The 23,351-nt window shown below is 31.9% G+C and overlaps 1 protein-coding gene across 4 annotated transcripts in view; it reads left to right on the forward strand.

Moving 5' to 3' along the window:
• LOC124354225 (adenylate cyclase type 2) overlaps window positions 1-23,351 on the forward strand; it is a 207,819-nt gene that overhangs the window by 46,825 nt on the left and 137,643 nt on the right. The window contains exon 1 of one of the 4 annotated variants that reach the window (XM_046804529.1): window positions 12,121-12,171. The exons of the other annotated variants lie outside the window; for them this stretch is intronic. The gene's annotated coding sequence lies outside the window, so the exon portion shown is untranslated. Of the gene's footprint in view, window positions 1-12,120; window positions 12,172-23,351 lie in introns of those variants that run through there. 4 annotated transcript variants of the gene reach the window in all.

The following is a 23,351-nucleotide window of genomic DNA, read 5'->3' on the forward strand; positions in this document are numbered from 1 at the left end:
ACCTAAACCACTGAAACTATTCTAACTTAGTGTACATACTATGATGTGATATAGAGAAGCATTCAGTGTGTAAAATACCTTCCGGCTCAGTCAGAAGAAAGGTAGATTTCACGGGAGGCTTTCGTCTAGAAATGTAAAACTGGAGATGCACTATAATTTAGATGTTTGATCAACATAGCTCTGACGGGACATAACCCTCCATGGTATCATGTTACTATAATAGTAAGCTTTTCAAACAATTAAAAAGTCTATAAGCTTGCTAGTAAAAAGTTAAAATATATTTTTTATATATTTAAAAATATATATTTAGGTTGTATATTACCATATACATTTGTTTGTGAAAACGTAAACTTTATTTAGATCAATTAATAAAAAATTATGTTTATTTAGAACAGTTCAATTGTATACTTTTATATCTTTAAATAGCTACAACATTTTAACCTAGAAAGATAAATATGCAAACATCTTGCTTGTTGGAATATATATATTTTGTGATAAGTTTAAATTCGTATTTATTTGTTCAAATACCTAGAGATAAAAATTATGCTCAAATGCGAATGACCACCATCCTGAAACCTGGGAAAGGAATGGTTATTACATCTTCGGCTAGCTGGGGGCTGTGCCCCAGTGCTTAGAGGTCGGTTATACCAAATTCGGTGGGGGGGGGGATAAGATGATTTTTGTGTTAACTTAAATTAGGAGATGGGGTTTGCCAGGGAGTTAAGTGTAAACCTTTTTTCTGGATTTACATATTTGTTCTTATTTTGTAGGCGTTTTGTTGTTTAACCGTTAGTGATATGACTAAAAGTGACAGTACCTACTATCATATAATGCATTTTCTGTCCAAAAGTTTGTGTAGCTGTTCGTTGGAACTAAAAATTTAATAGATCCTTAAGGCCTAAAACACTTTTTTCATTTTGTTACTTGTAAATAGCGCCCATTTTCAGGTAATAGGCTTTTTTGTTTTATACCTACTCAAGTAAGATTACAAGTTCCCATAAAAATTTACATTAAATTAAGTCGTACAGGATGTGAAGGTTGATTTCATTTTACCTATATTTAAATTTAATCTATAAAGATAAAAACCTGTGTTTAGTACTTTAGTAATGTAATCGAGGTTCCTGATTGAGCAAATCACGCTGACGAGTTATCGGTAAGGATAAATAAATTGCTTAGGGTATTTACCTATGTCCAATGCAGACATGTTTCATATTTAACTACTACGGAAAAAACGATTTATGGGGACTATTATTTTACTGGGAAATTAATCTTTGAGAGTGATTTATATCAGATTATTATAGTTTAGAAAATAACTTTTGCTCCTCATCCGAATAATTATAGCTTCATCATTCAATCAAAGATTAACAATTGTGCTATTACTCTAATTAATTTTCATAATATAGATCTTACGTAAGTAAATAGTGACTAAAAAGTAAGCTATATTTAAATTTAATTTTGTCATCAGTTACCAAGTACTGAGTAGTTACCAAGTATCCTGTGTCGCTATCGTGTAGGATGTATATTTTACATCACACGCAAATTTTGTAATATCATAATAACTCCAGGGCAAATCACTTTTTGGTTGTAAAAATTAAGCAATAAGAATTCCATTTTCGATTATAAGTAACTAAACTAACCGGATGAAAAGATGTCTTGCTTATTTAATTAATACAAGAAATATAAGTTAACAAGATGTTTGTTAATGTGCTTGAAGTAATAGGCGTAAAGCGTACTTAAAGTTAAATTACTGAACTCATTATGTAGCATAGGACCTGTTCCGGGATAAACGTAAATTTCCAGAAGATAATGAGATGAACCTGCAGTTGTTTTAATCTGAGATTCTCGTGTTCCCTCATGGATATTCACACCAAGTTTTAAAATATTCAACGCGGTTTTCGTCTTGTATTAGTCGGTCAAGAGCCGATAAAATCGATTTAACTTCTTATGCACATTTATTGATTTTATTTAAATATATATTTATAGATGCCTATAAAATTTGATTAAAACATATCGGATTTAATATACGTAGCTTAAGTAATAAATTTAATTTAGTTAATGCAAACATCAAAGTTTAAAACGCCTTATTTCATATTTATCAGCTAAATGTTTTGAAAGTTGCAAAGAAAGAAAGAATTATCAATGCAATGTGTGAATTATTGATGGTAGTTGTAATCATTTAAACATTGTGTGTCAAATGTAACATGAGACTTTAGTACAACTGAAAAATAATTCATGAATTTAGCATTTTTCAGCCTTGAACTGAAATATATTTAGCATTGCTGCCTATTTTAGGCACTGCGTTTTTGTTCTTGAAACTATATTTTCTTGCGTTGAAAGCAGTTTCAGTTTAGAGAAGTAAGTTTTACCAACAAATCGGCATTCCTTGCTTTTTTCTAAACTTTTCTGTTTAAACCACGTCGAACGATTGCTTACACAATTTGATTTAGAAATATGAAGTTATTTCAATAATTGTGCTCCGAAGAAGGATGATTTAGAACATCTTGGATTATAGTGACAAATTATGACACCAGTCGCATAAGTCCAAGATATTACATTGACATACATTGACATAAATTAACTGGCAACTCAAGGTAGTAAGATTTAACAAGAACGTCGTTCTTGTTCCTGAAAACAGCAATAATTCTGTACATTCTGTATAGTACGGCAATGCACTAGTCAAGGTTCACATTCTTAACATAATAATATGTATTAATGTACATTTAATTCAAATGTTTATTTGATTATGTTTTTTTATTATTTTATTTTAATATATTCAGGGAGCAAGATAGAACAGTGAATAAACACGTGGGCATAAAAAGGAATCTAAGAAATGTTGATAAATGGTCGGCTCTAAGAAGAGAAAAAATCTTAATCGTATATCATCTCTAAGCTTTACTTAAACTTTAAGTTACATTATCCGCTAAAACACCGGTCGTGCAGCTTGTTTTGCACGGTTACATAAATTGAAATAATTAATTAGACGTTTATACTTTGCCGTGTGTTTTATAGATCACTCTCATACTCCGCTAAAGATGCCCGACAATTAGAATTGCTCTTTAAATCAATTTGTGTCTTCTTATTTGAGAGATAACAACATTAGAATTATTACCGTGATTCATTTTATTAGTTAACTCACATCTATTGGCCAGTATTGACTCGTAGTTTTATTACAAATGAATCACTTAAAGCTACGAATCTTGGAATCAAGCCATTATGATGCTAAACGTGGAAATATGCGTTTAGTTGCAGATCAAATCAAAGTGAATGCTATAGTACGAATTTTTATTGACTCTCATTTTTATTTAGGATAAATCATTTTAACTACGAATCTTTGAATCAAGCCATCATGATGCTAAACGTGGAAATATGCGGTGAGTTGCAGATGACATCAAAGTACGTAAATGGTATGTGACACACCGAGACCGGCAAATATTTATGGAAATTAGCAGTGCTTCTTACAGGCAAGTTTAAGGGAGTGGATGTCGAACTACAGCAGCCCTAACCGGTTTATAGGAATCCAAACTTGAAATGAGTATAGATACAACTAGAATATTTCAAGCTGAAGCAAAAGACGCATTGGTTTCAACACAAGCAACACGTGTACGGATTTCATGACCAACAACGGGTGCCCAAGAAATTTCAAACGCTACAACGAAATCATTATGCAAAGGCGGCTGAAATTTGCTTAATTATTTTAACTGGATTCCTTAAGTCATTAGAATCATAAATCTATTCGCTGAGAAACCCCGAACATGTTTTCACTTACTATTAGATTTAGTATTACTAAATAGACCCTAAAATGCTGCAAGGAACAACGTTTGTAGCTATTTTTATGTTTATGACTATACTATGTAACCCAAATACCCAAATACTATGATTGACAGTAAAAAAATATGTGATATACTTGAAAATTTTTTAAAAACTATAAAGGTTATGGTAACGTTTTTCTCTAAATTTTGCTAGATAGTGATACAGTTAACACGTACACAGTGTATAGTCCCTGATGGAATAAAACTGCCCTCACAAACAGATTCATGCCTGAACCGCTTACACCTTCCGTGGCCCAGTTATCAGGAGTGATATGTATGTATATATATGCAGTAAATAACTGCTCGCGTGACAAACTGGCCATGTATTACTAAATATACATCTAAATTGCTGGCAGCAAAAGCGGTTGTAGTTATTTTTATATTAGTGAGTTTAAAATCTCTATACGGCTTCCACGCCAGATATAGGTTGATCTTTAATGAAAGCTGTCTGTCTGAATGTCCGCAGGATATTTCGAGAACAAACTGACATATATACTTGCAAATTAGTGGAAGCTTCATTTCTGTATTTTATATTAAGCCACACAGTACTTCACATAATACCAAACTACTAGTCGAACATACTCGTACAAATCATTATTCGGTGTATAGACGTGTACATGTTTATTTGTTAGGTGGAATAATATCTCAAAAAGATTTGATCCGTATATAATTTAAAATTTTAATGATATTTAATTTTATGACGGACAAGAATTAGTTCTGTATTAGTGAAAACCCATGTGATTGTAATGTGTAAATCTGTCACTCATTAAACTGACACAATTTTATCCAATGTCTGCAGTGCTGATTTTTTCTGATGATTGTCTGTCTATATGCGCACAGCACATCTCATGATTGAAGTAAATCATAGACTGGAAATCTGTATGCAACCTCGGCGAAGCCTGATATGCGACTTATGATTTGGCGTATTTATAGCTTGTATAAAATATAGTACACATCTAATATACTGCAAATTAACCCAGGAGAGGCAATATTTGTATCCACTTTGTTAATGCAATTCTTCTTACCGACTTAATATCACATGCATTGGTATACCTGGCTTTTCGACTACAAATTGTACCTAGAATATCAAGCAGTTTTCTTATGTATAGAGAAATAAAAGAGTAATATAGTTCCAATTTGATTTATTTAAGCTGAAAATAATGATAATAACGTTCATCTACCATTCCATTGCAAAATGCAGTAAGTGCAATTTCTTGGGTAAAAAGAGGTCATCAGATATAAGGAAGATCAGTGTTACTAGATTTTATAAGTATAGTATTATGATTTATGGACTCCAATAACGATTTTACACTGGGATAGCGACAAAAACACTTGCTCATGGAGCAGTAATGGATACTCGAAGGAAATCTCTGATAAATTCTACCTTGGTTCATCTACATGGCAAGATGAATCCAAATATACCTGAAGTAAATATGAATGTTGGGAAGAACTACCAACCCATTGTGACTTGGTGCTACAAGTCTGGCAATTTGAACGTGAAAATGAGGCTTAAGTAAATAAATATAAATAAAAAAGTTTACTGATACATAATTCAGTATTATAAATCTTATTTTGATAACTAACGTATATTTGCTATGACCTTAGCCAGTATTAAAATGTAATAAAAGCATTAGTAGTTATTTTATAAATTTAAATTGAAGTAAAAAAACACGCACACACTAAAAAATTATTATTTAGAATTTTATGTCAATGGGATGGGCGTTAAATTACATCTAAGCACAAATTACTTATACTAGAAGACACACCTAGGTACAATTACGATGCAAGTAGAGTACAAGTAATCTTCTTAAGTCATGATGTAGACGTTAAGACGCTTTGTAAGATTAATTATGCATATTCAAGCCTAATTTGTCTTGGTTTTACTACGAAGCGTGAGTCGATGGAACCGCAAGGGGGTTTAAACAAAGTTTGCATTTTAAATTGGCGTTTCGTTTAAGGTTAAGAATCAATAATATTCACTATGCCACAATAACTTATTTTAGGTTATGAATTCAAGCGGTGTTTAAAAGAGTATAAAATGTAATTTTAGAATTTGTAATATTTCTATAATGTATATAACCTATTTTCTTCACTTTTAAGTTTTTTTAATCCTAAATTTGTAGCATGTAAAGTTAAATTTAATAAAAAAGTAATACCATAAATTTGTATACCTAACAAAATGTTATGTATTTTTAAAAACTTTGCCATTTACGATCTAAATCATTCTGAATATTTCAAAGGACATTAGCGCATCATTATAAATGAAAAATCGGACAACTTCAGGGATCTCACATTACAAACAAATAATCACTCTTCTTATAACAAATATTTAGTTAAAGATACAACAACAAAAGTGTAAACAAGTTTTTAATGAGATTTATAATAATAATCATCATTCTACAATGGATGCAGCGTATAATGTAGTAGAAACATGTTTATAAAATTTGTAATATTAAGATTATTGATAAATGTTTTATTACTTAGATTTTTTACATTTTAATTCAGCATAAATGAAGAACAATGGGAAATAAAAATACAAATGGGAATGGCATGACTTAATAAGGAAGGCAGCCATAAATCTGATCACTATTAGTTCGGGCATTTTCTGACATTAAGTATTACAATAAGAAACACTACGTTTAGGGACTTGATATATCATGTTTTATTCGGATTTAAATTTCTAAAACTTAACGTTTACCAATGAACAAGTAAACAATTCAAATACATATAGATAACCAGACTAAATTCAAAATTGAGAATAAACCCGTATAAGACAATCATAAATTATATTGTAAATTCTACAACAACTCAGGTGAAGCAAAAATCACAACACAAAACAGATGAGAATGTTGAGTTTTTCTCCATTTAATCTTCTGGTTAGTGCAGCGTCTGAAATATGACACGCACAATGAAAACTTGGTCACTTCGCGGTACTTAGGAATAATTTCTAAAACATCTTAATTCATGTGTATCTCATAAGACAACATGAAAAGTACCTCTTCATGAGGATTATACTGGCTGGATGCTGGTTAATCTGACAGACCTCTTTTATAGTCTAGGTGTTCGAAACGATGCATAGAGTGGATGCATCTCTTCAGACAGACTTTTAACTTTCTCTGAAATTACGATTTATATTATATACTAATATTTATATTTTATATTTTTGTTGTAGCTATACATAGTGATGGAAAATACTACTAATTCTGTTACAAACTATTAAGTTCCTCAAACGTATGCCTTTCTCAAAACACACGATAAACGGTGGTTTCTTAAAGACCACTCTAGGGTTAGTAGAGTTTAATCTCCGACACTGGCTGGGATGGAACTCGAAGAGAGAGAGCAAAGCTCTCAATCTTCAACTGAAAACGCTGTAACACATTGGCAGCTGAAATCTGCTGTTTATCTTCCGTCCAACTCTTTTGCTCAACGCAAGGTTTTTAATTGGAGCGGAAGCTAAAATAAATTGAAGGGAGCGATTCGTGTTAAATTGACTTTTAAACTGCCCGTCACTTGTCACGGTTGCTAATGCATAGTGGGTAACACCTTTTTGGTATGTGCTCTGGCTCCTTTGAGAAAACTTGGGTTGAGCAAAGGAGTACTCCTCCTAGTAAAGCTGTTTCAACGTTGTTTTGTCTCTTCAGCCACAGATAGACATCAGATTTCAGCCGACACTGTGTTACAGCATACCCCGTTGAGATTGAGAGGTTTACTCTTTGAGTACCATCCCACCCAGTGTGGAAGACAAAACTCTGCTACTAAAACACTCCGGGTTAAGACTATAGTCAATCAGACTATAATTTGTCTATATCTCTATGCTAGGAGTTTTCAAAGTTATCGATATAAAGTGCAATACATTTATCTACTAAAATATGATTTTCAAATAGTAGTTTCTATGGCTCATCCTAAATGTCATTCTGTTGTTTTTATTTTTATGAGACTTTGTTTAAAAGTTAACTCATATAATTTATTAATATTTATTTTATAAATATTTGTAGCTTTTATCATGCAATCCAGCACATATGGAGGGTGGATACAATAGTGGATCCTTCACAGACCCACAGCGATGGTGGTCGTCTTTTTACATGTTCCAATCATGCCATATCCTCGATAAACCATACCTTAATTTGCGTAAACATAAGATATAAATTGATTAAGTACTTTCATGTGATTGCACTCTGCAGTAAATGGTTGCGTAAGTGTTAGAATTACCCTAAATGAGGGTTATACTTAATAAAGACTGTTTCGTAAGAATTACCTTATGCAAAATTTAATTAAAAAGCTATGTTTAAATAACAATCATGTTGCTGCCTCTGATACACATCGTATATATTATAGAGTTGATCATCAGTTTCAAAGTGTTTGAAAACTGCTCTTGTGTCACAATATAGTCAGCGTCGGATAAAACCACAGTCACCGCGTCTCGAGCGTCTTGGCGTTGAATACAACGACAATATTGTCTGTGGCACCTTCTAATAATTGCACACATCTCATGGCAATCACTAGGGCAACATAAATTTAAATATTATCTTGCCTATTGCAGTAGTTCGTCTTCTGACAGGCACAGCTGTAAACTTTTTTTGCCGTAAGAATAGGGTATTTTACTGCAATAAAAGTAAAACTTTAACTCAGAGGTTAAAGATAACACGTGAAAATATTGTTACAGCTTTGTTTTGAAAAGTTAATAGTTCATATTATTTTATGTTTGTTTATAAAAGATTAATAAATAACAATAGGAGTTTATACCACATAAGTACACACACACACAGGAATCCATACAAGAAGAAGAACATACACCCATGCAATTTTGAAACATATATAAATCAATAGATTTTAAAATTAAGATAAACTAACAACCTATTTTAGAGTTAAAAATTAACATAAAACAAATTATCATACATATAAGATAGAAATACATAAACTATTGTAAAATTGAATCATAAAAAAATTCTTTAGACCAAATACCACAGAATACATTAAAGCTTAATATCAAGGAGATTGTTATGCAAAGTAAGTTTACAACACCTGGAGTTTTAAGTGAATTTAGATCAGTTGGTGACTTTACAATAATGGAATTTTATTCTTTTGAATGATGGCTTAATAGGAGACTGGGAAGAAGCTTTTTCTCATCAAAGTTAATCAACATTTGAGTTATTAAATACAGTAGTACTTTTTATTATTTGTATTAAATTGGAGAATCTCGATTTTGAATCCAATAACAGAAAAAACATTTACTATAATTATGATGAACACTTGAATATTGGATGGCAACCAGAACTCTCAGATCTACAAGGAGTACTACTACCAGTATTAAATCTGCACTAAATCGACAGGAATGATTGGAAGATGAATAAGTGTCAATGGAACATACAAAGTAATACTGGATTTGAACTCAAGTAAGATCTACCCAATTAATGATTCCAAATCTTTCAAAATTTAAACCTATTTTTGTATAAATTCAAATTTAACATGGACCACAATTTTTCCTATGATGGATATAATTTTTTTATGTGTCCATGGCATTAATTCACGAAACCCTGTATCATACATGTGACTAATAAACTCAATAATAATTATTGTAAATAAAACATCTATTTAATTATATCAATAGCTAGTTAAGCAAGGGCAAAGAACTAGTTAATAATAATAATGAAAAAGACGATTTAATAATATAAAAAAAAGGATCGGATTGGGGAGGCACAACGAAATGGGGTTTGTGAAGAATCAAAATAAGAGAAATACTCTATGACTTACGGTGATTACAATTTTATCCACGCAAAATGCACAGCGCAGCATTCGTTTGGATCACTTGGTGGGTGGGGGGTTAATATCGAACGCAGTCCATGGAATTATTACCATTCCAGTACGAAAGGGCAAACAGAACACTTAAACGGGGTTTTGCGGCATGATAAGTTGTAATGAAACGGAACCGCGGCTGGAGCGAGATGCACAACAGCCACATATTTTGATAAAGATAGAGGACTACATATCTGTTACAAAGTTTAATACGAAAGATAAGCCTAAGCGATATTGTCACAATACAAAATGAGAGTGGTCCTGACATTCCCGTTTAAAACATAGCGTGTTATCCGACCAATCAAAGACGAGGGAAGAGATCAAGATGCAATTAGCTGTCTGTGTATAGCCAGTAACAAGATAGGAATACCTTACTTTACCACGAGAAATAAGGGCTAAGAAACCCTATCTAATACTTAAAGGTGACTTCTAACCACGAGTTAGTGTAGCTCATTGAACATTTATAAGAAAGTAAATATTAAATAGGTACAAAAACTAATAATAGATTGAACATTTTATTTGTAAAAATGTTTAAAACATTACAAAAAGCTGATTTGAATCTTATCAAACCAATATTTTTTATATACATAAAAAGCAAAGACCTCACTTACTCTTACACTCTAAACTCATATAACACTAATGTACCAACTTCCCGGTATAAAATTTCAAATTTGGTAAAAATTGCCCTCTAGATTTAAGTATAAAAAGAAGCACTTTTATAAAGATCAAAGTTCTATAGGCGTTGCACTAGTTTTTTCAGACCATATCTTTGCTCAGACCACTTTCTCAAAAATATCTTCTCAATTATTTTTGTTAAGTACATATTCCAAACACCAAAATTATTTTCTCTCCCGGCTTACTTACAACTCTTTTATAAAGTTAAGACTGAGATATGGAATTGTGCTGTGAGGCTCAGCATCACGTACTGAGTTCCTACGAATATTTCGCCTGCAGAAAAGAGCCATACGTTTAATGGCAGGTGTTCACAGACAGATTTCGCGTAAAACATTATTTCAATCCTTCCAATTTTAACCCTGCCTTCATTATATATTTACGAAATGATAATATACTATATATATATATATATATATATATATATATATATATATATATTTAAGTTTGATTCTATCCAAATTGGTGCAGACGTACATACGTATAACACCAGAGCCCGGGAACAGTACATACAGACTCCACACAATTACAGCTTGCAACCGCGCTACCTTAAAATATGGTGCCAAAATTAATTAAAATTTACCGAGATACCTTTGCCAAGAACAAAACCCCTACAAATTTTAAAACATTCTTAAACATTTACTGATAAACAGATGAGTTTTGACGAGTTGGTGTTATTTTGTTGATGAGTTTATCAGTAGTTATAGTTAATTGGAATTTATATTATTTTGCATATCAAATGTTTTTATTTCAACACCAATAAAATTATTTTCATGTTTACAGTAGTTATAAGCAATTTGTTTCATACATTGTGTATAACAATTGCCAATCTACATAATATAGAAGAAAAACTATATTTTATTTTTTCATTTCTCGACATTCTAGAAAGATGAAAACTAACTCACATGTGTATTATGCTCTCGAAAGAAAAAGAGTCATTTTCATGAATATCAACCAACCATAGAAGTTGAGACTGGGTTCGCAAACCATAAGAGAACTATATTTTTTCTTATAACTCCCCGTTTTAGTGCAACTATGACACACACTTTTCATGCTCTCAACAGACAAACTAAAAATTTTTCATGTATACGAACCACGTCTAAGCATTTAAATGTGTCGAACTCCTAGAATGACTATACTTTTGTCTTTAAACATTCGATTTTCTAGAAAGATAACATTTTACAAGCATGTGTATTATGCCTTCGACAGACTTCCGGTACCTGAAATATCCTATGGTGGCTAGTTCTACGCAGTGCCATTGTTTGGATTTAACGTACAGGTACAGATATGTACATTTAGGTTTACATGTACATGTTTGGTTATTTTGTCGTACAACTGCTTTTGTTGTCAATTTAGACGGTATTAAGTTAATCACTACACTTTGAGTAATAAAATTTATTTTCGTGTGTGCTAATTGTGTCCACAAGAGTCAAGTAAAAATTAACTTGGCTATCAGTACCAGACCAAGCTACAAACCTTTTATCCTAACCAGCTTAAACAGTAGCTACTTTGGTTTAAACTTATTCAACAATAATAAAACTATTTCAATTTTAGACTGGGTGCATAGGAAAAATATAAGATTTCTGACTCTGTTTTAGCTCATATCCTAATCTACTTTAGTTCTCAGTAATCAGTTATACAATTAAGAAATTAAGGTTTACACTCAACTTTATGTTTTTGTGTCAATGGTAACGGTCTAATAATAATTTTCTTAGCAACCATTTTAAAATGAGACTTCTAGGTGATATTAAAATGTTCGCATCCTTTCAAAGAAACCTTAATAATACGAGGCACTTTCAGAAATGTTAAAGTCATTATAATTCAAGTATATTTTGTATTGTAGGTGAAGTGAACATAAAATATTCGCCGCATGAAAACACATTCTTCTTCTTAATAGGTAAGTAACCTCTAATTCTTTATTCCATTTTGATGGATGATCTTAACCTATGTTTTATACATCTTTTCTTCAATCCTGCTAATTTAATTAAAAGTATATCATTGAAAAAAATTATTATAGTATATGATTACAATAATGAGCTTACACACTATGCCAATTCTAATATGCGTTTTCACACATGCCAATTTACTTTTGAAAAGATTGTGCAATATAAAAAGTATAATAACAATTGAAAAGTTTTATATATATATATTTATGAATGATTTTTTCTCATTATCTGATGTTCTGACTATGGCGAGCATCTATGAATATCGGTATTTCAACCTATTATTTATGGATATTGTAAAGAAATATGTATCAATAAAACGCAGATTTAAAGTTTTATCGGAACTAAATGCCGTTGATAAAAACAAAAATTATTAATTTCCTAACAATACTCGTGGGTAACATATGTCGAGTCCAATTTTTTATTATATACAGTGCAACAGGAAAATAAAGAACATTTAATTTTAGAAGTACTACCACACATTACCCATACAAGTAGAACTTTAAGGTCGACGATTTTGTTTTATTTTCTGTAGTATAAAGCAACGGGATAAACCTCCTAACTAGTTGACAACGTACACATTAGGCATTTTCTTTATAAAAATCTTAGGCCTTTGAAGATTAAAAACATCCAAATCTTATTTAAACTCACTGTCGTAAAATAAACTGCTGAAAATATCTGAAGCGATGGAACGGGTATCATGTTACAGGTATAATAAATGTATTTTCTTCCCAAAACTGAAAATACCTTTCTATTTTTTTGCAATCAATCTTTGTGGTAAGTAAGGAAAAGATATAATAGTTCACTACACTAAATATTTTGAAATAATTAAAATATTTTATAGCATATTCGAAAAGAGTATACATACAATTTAATCTCCTATATTGCTGCGATAGTACTCGAAGAGATAGAAAGGCTCTCAATGTTTAATTGAATACGCTGTAACACAGTGACAGCTAAAATCTGCTATTTATCTGTGAGGTGGTAATCACTATGTCTTGGCATTTATAACCAATGACGGGCGGCATAGCTTTCGAAAGGAACTATCCGTTTTAGCTCTGAGGAGTATATCTCACTCTCTAGTGAGCAAGAGGATCACTTGAGCACGACAGGGCGGGGTGTCATACTCCCAAGAGAATATAAGCTACGCGTGTAAAACCTGCACGAACATGTTTTTGCAAAGTGGGCAGCATTGTCTTACTTGTTTAAGTCAAAAATGTCAACTTCGCAGTCACTAGAGAAATCTCCTGGAGTCATTGGTGGTCTGACATTCGTTAGTCAAGGCTGGTACTCCCTCAAGTCATTAAGTGGAAAAAGTCCCAGATGGCACCCAAGTTCGCGAAGTTTATGTTAGCGTTCCGAGATGTCTGTCTCGTCAGTCGCGCTTAGATTGAGAGCCTTACTCTCCGTTCGAGTACTGCCCCAGCCAGTGTAGGAGACTAAACTCTACTACTAACCGTTGCTGGCTAAAACGATCTTATAGACAAATTGTCTACCTCCTCAGGTTCATTTGTTATGTCGCATAGTAATAACCCAGGTATTCACTTCTTAAACGTAAAATGTTTGAAAATAAAATAAAGTCAGTTCTTAAATTAAATTTAAAAAATACGATAAGAAATTATAATTGTTGTATAAACAATCTGTAAAGTGTTTAAATACATTAATTGGGATTTAAAATTGTATACATTTTCTTCCTGAATATGAAAATGCGTATAAGGTTTGAAAACAACCAGCAAGCCGAAATCAAACTGTAGCACAATATTTTCATTCATAAAATTAGTTGAGAATAATATAGTATCTTGAGAGGAATCTCAATTTAAAGTATTTATTTTCCTAAATATACTTATTATTGAAAACATCAAATAGATAGTTTTAAACAAAAGATAATATGAAAGTAAATTTGCCTTGGATAAACTTTATGATAGAGTACAATATATACCTGTATACATACAAAAATACAGGACATTTATTATATTTTGTCTTAGGTTAACTATTAATTTTTGTAATGCTAAAAAAATGTCCTACAATTCCAATTTTTGTCTTTGTATTTATTCTCCATTCTTGGCAGAATATAAAACAAGGTAGTATTATGCCACACTCGATTTGCGTAACATGATTCGCTAGAAGAATTCAAGTATATATATATATATATATATATATATATATATATATATATATATATATTATTTAATTCTCAAGGTATCCGGCAGACAGATAGCTACAGCAGACCATCATTTTACATTTAATACATTTTTACATCCCCCGGCAGACAAAAGGGAAATTGTGTCAGCCTACTGAGTGTTTCATTGCTGCTCAGTCAACCATGTACGTAATATAACACATTCTTGCTTTTGTATTAGAAAAGAAGTTTTATGTAAGACTTAAAATCTGCAGATAATATTTCTCGTGTTATCTTGCCATATGATATATTCACTTTTTTATTGGACTACTCTTCGTAGCAGTGTTTATAGAATAAAAGTTCTATTGAGGTAAAGGAGAGTATTACAGTGCTAGAAATGTTAATTCTTGTCACTGACTTTTCAAATTTCATACCAATAAGACACATATTAAAATATCATATGACTATAACCTTTTGTTTATGAGTTTATTCTGCTATTTATTCGTTGGCGTCGTGGCTACCCATACGACCAATGTAGAAATATTTGCTAACGCTCAGCAAAATTTCATAGAGTGGCATACATCACAATTGAAATCAATTCTGTCTATATTAAAATTTAGCTTCACGTAAAATTTTAAGTCTGTAGGATGTTTTGTTTTTAGATGCCGTGTAGACATACAGACAGACGGTATCAAGTTTACCCAGTGATATGATCCAGCCAAAACATTAGTGATATGATTAATAATGTTATATGACGGATAAAATTTCCGTATAGTAGTTACATATAATTCCTTACTTACTATTACGTAATTGAAAATCTATTTAAATCACAAATACAAAAATTGGAGAATATAAAATTTTTAAAAACTGTATTTTCATAAATAAAACTGAAAACCCAATTAAAAGCTCAAATTATACGAGTACAATGATACCGAGAACACACAAAAAACTTACAGAAAACACATTACAAATCTTATCCAGTTTAGCGAGAACCTTCTTTTAGTTGCTCTTAATTTATTTTAACTCACTGTTTACGAAGTCTAAAGTTAATTAAATGAAGCATATTATGCCCTTTAAAAATTGTAATTTATCATCATGATAGGAGATTAAAAGTACAAAACGTATATTTTTTCCATGTCCACCATTGTGCAACATAATTTTACCTCAAAATAAAAGTGATGTGAACCATGTTACCAATTTCGGTTTTCTTGGCAATTACCCAACCAGCACAAGTATCTTTTATCCGCACAAACGCAAAACCCATACCTTTTAAGTTCTTTCCTTAAAAAATGAGCTCCTTATTGTATGTTGTTAACTGTTCATTGACATCACCTTGTTTCATGAACATTACTATACATATATTTAACCACAGACATGAACATGAAGAGCCATTCAAAAATTATCGTCACTGTAAATAAGGCGTACAAATGTAATAACGAAGATCTGCAAGCTAACTGTAAGGTTAATTTAAATTAATACTTGTTATTCGTACTGGTAGCTATCAATGTTTATTTCTGATAGATAAAAAACGGCCTGAAACTCTGAATATAGACAAAATACCACTAGGACCAAAAGGAAAGGAATCTCTATATTTAAATTAAATTATTTATCACTAGATTTTAACTAAGGTACTTTTAATCTACAAATTTTAATCTACTTTTAATCTACAAACCGGTATATGAGTTGGAAAATTTTTATGGTGTGAATTTTGAGTTACAACATAATGTTACAAATTTGATCGTTGTCGCAATGCAGTTTTTTTTTGTTTTGGCTACGTGTGGCTAAGGTTATACTTTTAAGGTGAATTTCATAAACTGTTTTACTAAATTATTTAAAATTATTATTTATTTACATAATCATAAAGATTATACTACCGAGGTAAATGTATTAAATAAATCCTACAGTAGAATGAGGGACGGGAGTGACACTTCAGTGGTCGATTAAATGTGTGTGAGGAATGCTTCGCTAATGGATTTCTGTTTGTTTGTAGCGAGCAAATAACGTCGCATCAGACTTCACGATAGCATTTAACGTAATATATTTTTAACACAATTTATAAATCTCTGCTTGGCGCGCATTAAATTATGTCTTCCAAAGTAACGACTGATTTTATTATCGCCATTCATAATCCAATTTTGGTTTATTGACAACTGATCAAAGAGACAAGTTAGACAAGCGCTGAGTTTTATATATTCATAACAGTGTTTTAGATAAGCCTGTTCTAAAACATTTGACATAAACAAGCGAGTATCTCACTGATCCATCTGATTCCATAAAAGTCACAAGAATGGGACGCTTCTGGCTTCTGAAAGATTCCGGCCTTATCAGCTTCTTGGAACCATTAGCTTGTAGGAACCCTCAGCTTTTGGGAGTTCCTGGCCTCTGTCAGCTCGTTACCTTTGACCGCTTCAGATTCCAAGAGGTCTCTATAAGCCTCTTACCTCTGGGATCTGGTAGCATTTGGACAATGGACGTTACTGGCTCCTGAGAATTATTAGCTTCTAGGAACCCTCAGCCTCTAGGAGTTACCGGCCTCTGTCAGCTCTCCATCTTTGAAAGCATCAAGATTCCAAGAGCTCTCCCAGTCTCTATGAGCATCTGGCAGCTACTAGCCTCTGGTAGCATTCGAACTATGGACATTTCTGACGCCTGAGAATTACTAGGTTCTAGAAACCCTCAGCATTTGGGCTTATGGTATCAGTCGGTTTCTAGTAGCACTTGGCATTTTGAAGCTTTTTAATACATATTGTGTATAAGGATTCCCATAATTGCGTAAGAATTACTACTATAGGGATCCAAATCACTTCCAAATCCTGACTTTCTAGAACGCACTAGAATTTTGGGACGTGTAAATGCAGTGTAAAGAAAATACTTGTACGCTATATATATTTTAGCATTAACTATAACCTCAATCTTATTTTTTGTTTATTTAGTGATAAGCGCGAGTTGTTATAAAGACCTAATAATTTTAAAATATTCAAATTGTTTTGGAGAAATTTCTGGTAACTGTAACATTACAATATTTTAGAAACATACGACCACATATGTGAACGTTTGCCTGAGAGACAAATGAAACTCAACAATTAGTCTACGGTTTGCAATAATTAATCCAGTTGTGGCGCTAACAAACTGACAACATGTGCAGTCGCGTCGTGGAAACAGCTGTCCCAGTTGCGATAGAAATTGTGGCATTTGTGGCGAGAACAATGAGAGGACATCACTGAGGCGAATTTACTTGAATCGTACTTGAGTCCGCCTCACTCAATATTCGTGTTGTAGGTAGGTAAAACAGTATCTGGCTAATAACTAAATGTAATAGTCGTTGTTTCGATTAAATTGGTAATAGTTTCGGTTCCATTGTTATTTATACTTCACTATGGTGTAGTATAAGATCGTTTGATGGATAAACACATGTGGAAATATCAAACTAACTTGTCGATTACATTTAAAAATGGAAATTTCTTTTAATAGTTCTGCATTTATCTTAATCAGCTATGTATTATTATTTTGGCCGCTACGGATATAGGAATATATCTTGACACTCTAACGTACTCGTCACATGTATTATAGTTTCATAATGTAACCCTAGGATAAAGTAATAACGTATTATACTGTTTGGTTCTGATATTCTTGAAATAGCTTATACTCGGTAATATTGCTATTCATAATATTGTGGATATAAATATCAGATTTAAAAAATGTATAACTAAACACACTTGAAAGAGAAATAAAAATATCAGTTGAAAATTATGCCGTACAATTCCTGCTTTTTATGTAAGTAGTGAATATTGAATTCAGGTATTTTCAGTGTTTGATGGCTTCCATTTTAGGGCTAGCTAGGTTCAGTGATGGCCTTTTATGTTCTAATGAAATCTATTGAAATATAATATCACATAAGATATTGATATTTAAAAAATAAAAAAAATTCTTTTCAGGTTCTAAAATTTTATGTAGAAAAAGTGTTATTTCTACAATTAAAATCCATATAATGACCTCAAAATTAAACACAACTCCTTGTAACTTTAATTGGTTTTATTTTTCATGAAAGTTGCTGTGAATATAAAATTTAAGGTTTTTTTTAGCAGTGAATAAGTTATAAACAAATCTTGATGATGCATTAAAAACTCTTTTCTTATTTTTATATCCTTTTGGACAAATATACGTGCATTAAAAATAGAATCAGCTTAATCAATATTTTAATTTTTCTTTGTAATGTCTTGGCTACCATGTTGTGTATGATCTTTAATGATATCTAAATTGCTACAAATGTATCTAATGCTATAAATGTCATTGTTGGTATTTTAGTTGAAACGTTATTAGGTTATAACATACTAAAAGACATTGTCAATGAAATAGATACTCTAATAACGTATTTAAAACGAGTGTTTGACTCCAGTTGTGTAAAAAAATTTCAAGCTCACTTGAATGTAAAAAAACTGATTGCAGAAATTTCTCATTTTCAGTTTGTTTGAAATCCATTAAAAAGAAAGAATTATATATTTTCTTATTATTAAAAAAATAAGGCTGGAATGATGATGTTGAAAGTATTAGTTTTATGAATAAAACGTAACAGTACAACATTTTAATAACATATTTAGAAACGTATTATCATAAACATATTTAAATTAATATTTTTAAATTATACATAATTAACTACTCATATTGCACAGAATTATATATTGTACAGGTAATTTCAATATTGCTTATATTTACATAATTACTCATTTCAATTACCCATCAGTCTCGTTCCAAATGACTAAGTGATGAGTGAACTTCCGATACCGGTAATTGATCAATTGAATTTACGTGTTTTGGTTAGTTCAATCTTAACTTATTTTCCACCACACTCATTATATGTTTATCTAAACAGGGGTTTTAATGTTGGATTAGATTGAGAAGACAAAGAAATATATGGGTATGTGGGTTTCTATGCACACTGCCATAACAGGATCTTTGAAAGGATAACAGGATTTCGGACATTTGCCATCGTTATAGGTTATAAAAGGTATAACGATGGCAAATATCCGAAATCCTGTTATGCTTTTAAACCTTCCATCGTCAATAACAAAACTTTAAACAAAGGATCTTTGAGCTGCTTCAGGAGTGACAGGATAATCAGGAGTATAACGTTTGGGTTAGAAACCGTCGAGATCACACGAGTAGGAGAAACGTTTGAGACCAGGTCTGTTTCCAGCCTCTACCAGTCAAAGCTGGTCTAGCCTAAAAACTGGATTACTTCTTTAGAATAAGGCTTTAAAATGATTAAAAATTTAATCCTTCATGTCCAGTAAAGCAAGAGCCCCACCCAGTCCTGCAGTCATCCACTACAGTAAATCGGACGTATCGGCCAGTCTTTCCCCCCTAAGTTAATAGTTATTAAAATATTACTTCATGAGACTGCCCAGATTTAAGTGACACATCTGTTTTGCTCTACTCTTTAATAGGTTATTTTTGCAGGTATAAACTGGCCAAAAGTATTTTCTCTGGGGTATTTATGCTACAAATAGGTTATGATACTATATAATGTATGTATATAATGTAGCGAGGAATATATTTTGTTTTACTGCTCATGTTAGTTATGACCTACTTCTTAAATTTTAACAACATACTGAACGCAATCTTTAAAATCCGTAGCCGGTCAATAAAGTACGAGAAAATTCAATGAATAGCGTTTAGAAAAACTAATTATTAAAATCTTTGAAGTAAAAAGTAAATGTACCTTTTAAAAACAATTTATGCTACCATGTAGCTTTTAAGAAGATTATGAACTGGCAGTCATTAATTAAGACATGGGAGTGTTAGGTAATGATTATGACTCCACCCTTCTGATATTTAAAGTTACTACGTAATTTGTACAGATATTCATGCTTCCTCAAGAATGTCCATAAAAATGCCTATGATCACCTGCTCCACCTCATTGGCCTTGAATGTGTCATCTCCAAACACCAAAAGTTTATGAGTAAAGCCAAATTCCTTCAAATGATTAATTGGCATTCTGTTAGATTAATACACTATTTCCTTCACTATTTAATCGTGATGATGCAATTGGTTTTTGGTTGCCAAAAAATATTTTTAATTCATAGCACTTTAATCCTTCTCAGTCTAGGTAATGAAATGAGAGTAACACACCAAGAAGTAATAATGTGCATATGATGTGCATACATGACACCACCAGGCTTTTATGGATGACGATAATTTCCCTAAAGGCAGAAAAAGTAAAAAAGAAGATATAGTGGGAAGGACATTCCATGAGAATGTTGGTATTAGATCCAGTCCAACTTCCTCTTACATGCATAATCTGAAATCTGATGCTGTTGCTGAATTGAATTCTGAAATAGTTATGTTCTTTTGAAGTGATAAAAAAATATTCGGTGACGAAGAGCGAAGAAGCTCCAATGAAACCTCTCGCATAGTTCGATGTCAGAGACACCCAGACTACAGTAATGCAATCCAGGTGAAGAGTTATTCTCAATGTGTCTCATCAGGTGCACAATTGAGTGCACCACGATGCTGACTGACACGATCCCAAAATCGGCGGTGCAACATAATCTTCTACACTTAAAGCAGTTAGTTATAGTGGGAAGGGCTGATTCAATGCGAATGCGTACATGCAGCATCTGAAACTTGATGCTGTTGCAGACTTGACTACTGAAATCTCATGTTCGTCTGAAAGGATAAAAAATGAACGAGGAAGAGCCAAGAAGCTCAATTCAGAAAATTTTTGAAAATTACTTCACTGTCTGTAACGATATCATGTCTGTACTCTAACAATTCCACATGTGTACCTGCAGATGTTTGTTTGGGTTCTATCGCAAAATTACCTACATTTTCTACTTTTAACGTTTATCATTTAACGTGAACAAAATATTTTTTTACTTTTCCCGTACTTAGAGCTTAGAGGCTTTGTAGAGCCAGAGATATGGAAATATTTTTCCATGCAAAAGGCGATAGCGCTAAATTAATAGAATATATTTTAGAACCTGTTATAATAGCGGTGATAATGATTTTGGCCTCAAAGGAATTATTTTCTACTACAATCACTTTTAAGCCTTATTTTTTCGTTGAAATTTTTGGGGAGAATTTTTGGTTTTATAGGTTAGATAGACGTTCATTCATAATAAGGCTTTTAAGCTTTTAGACATTGTTATTGACTGTAAAAACATCGTTAACTCTTAAGGTTATATCCTTAGGATAACTTTTATGATTTTAATATGGTGGCCATATAATGTTATAGAAGTATACAGTTGAAGTCCACATTTTTACAAAGACATTTAAATGCTTATAACAATTTTTGTCTTGTAATAGTAAAATATGTTGAGATCCTAAATGTTTGATAGTGTTACGATTATTAACAACACACCAACATAAGAAGTTATTGTCCAATCAGTGTTGTATAAATTAAAAATCTCTTCCTCAGTTTGACATTTAGATATGACAACCACATTTGAAATCTACCTGTCTTTGGACTAAGCCGAAAGGGATATTTTAAGTAGATTATAAATTGAATTTATCAGATAGATTTTTACTTTTTACACTTTATACTGTGTTTAATAAATTGTAATAAATAAATATTTGTTAGTGTTCATTCATTATTTTCCATGTTTAAGAATTTCCGGTAAACTCCCATTGCTGGAAATTCGTGTTGGAAATTCCTATTGATGAAAAAAAGATTAGTCTAGGATAGCTCTTCAAGGCATATTGAGATAAGATAGCGGGGTCCTGGAGCTAAAGCAGTTTGCCTGTATTATGGGCCATTAGATTAAAATGAAAATTTAAAAGATAGTTTTTTTGTGAAAAAAAAAAATACCTATAAGACTGTGGTTCAGTGGGTGTATTTGTGATAAAATAGGTGAATCCGGAATTCGTTGCACAAATAAGTAGCTGTTATGATGGATGCATTGGTATTAACCGAAATCGGCATACAGTACTATATAAGTTTAAGTAAATTTATGTGATAGAAGGTGGTGGAATTAAAGAATTTAACAAGTTCCGTACAGTCTACGCGCGCGCGCGTGCCAACAATGTGTGTGTTGTTTTAATGAATATTCCCGTGGAGATTTATGACAAACTTATAGCATGACCTTTTATGAGTGCAAAAAAGAAGATCCGTTAGAAAATAAGACATACAAGATTTTAAAATAACTACGAAAGTACTGTACATTTCTTGGAAACTGAGCGTCTGGAATCCTACTAAATTTTGAGACGGGACACTGAAAAATAAAGTGCCCATGGCAGCCGATTCATATAACATACTGTTGTTTTAGGACTTAGGGCCTTAAAAGCTATAAGGGCCCATCCCCTATGCTTCCAAAAACTTAAAGTGCGTATAGATTGAAAATTTCCAAAATGTTGGATCTTTTTTGTAGAGGTAAAGCTAAATTATTGGAAAACAGGTTGGGTTTAGTTAAAAATAAATATACATTTTTAACACCATGTATATTCCAGTTTAACTTATTATAAGTTATACAAAAATACATTTGATGTAATGTCAAAGCTGAATTCTTTACGTGTACATAGTTGTTCTTACATTACATTGCTTGCAATTGATTATAATTTAAATGATTCTACTATATTACTTGCGCAATAAATATTTCAAAACTGAAAACGACCAACTAAATTTGGTAGCTTGTGTTGAAAAAGTACTTTACAATCAAGTATTCGTAGAGGGGTTCAAGGGAATAACTCTCATAACATAATTCTTCTCTATTATAACATACTAGTGTATCGCTTGGTATAGGAATAGGGCTCCTAATCGCAAATTAATATTTCCCATAGGAAAAAACAGGCCATAAACACTACACCCGAACCTCTAACGTGAACAAAGTGAAATATCCATTGGGGGCTAATAGAACACTGTACCTGTACCTCACACAACTTAGTTACAATCTCTCTGACCAGCCTGCCTCTGGACTGGACCTTTAATGCATTTACAATAGGTTCACCCATAACAAAATTACGCCTCTATAAACAGATGGGTCAGGTCCATTAATAGAATGGTAATAATAAGTACTCCTG

This window comes from Homalodisca vitripennis, chromosome 2, assembly GCF_021130785.1.
Source record: "Homalodisca vitripennis isolate AUS2020 chromosome 2, UT_GWSS_2.1, whole genome shotgun sequence".
NCBI lineage: Eukaryota > Metazoa > Arthropoda > Insecta > Hemiptera > Cicadellidae > Homalodisca > Homalodisca vitripennis.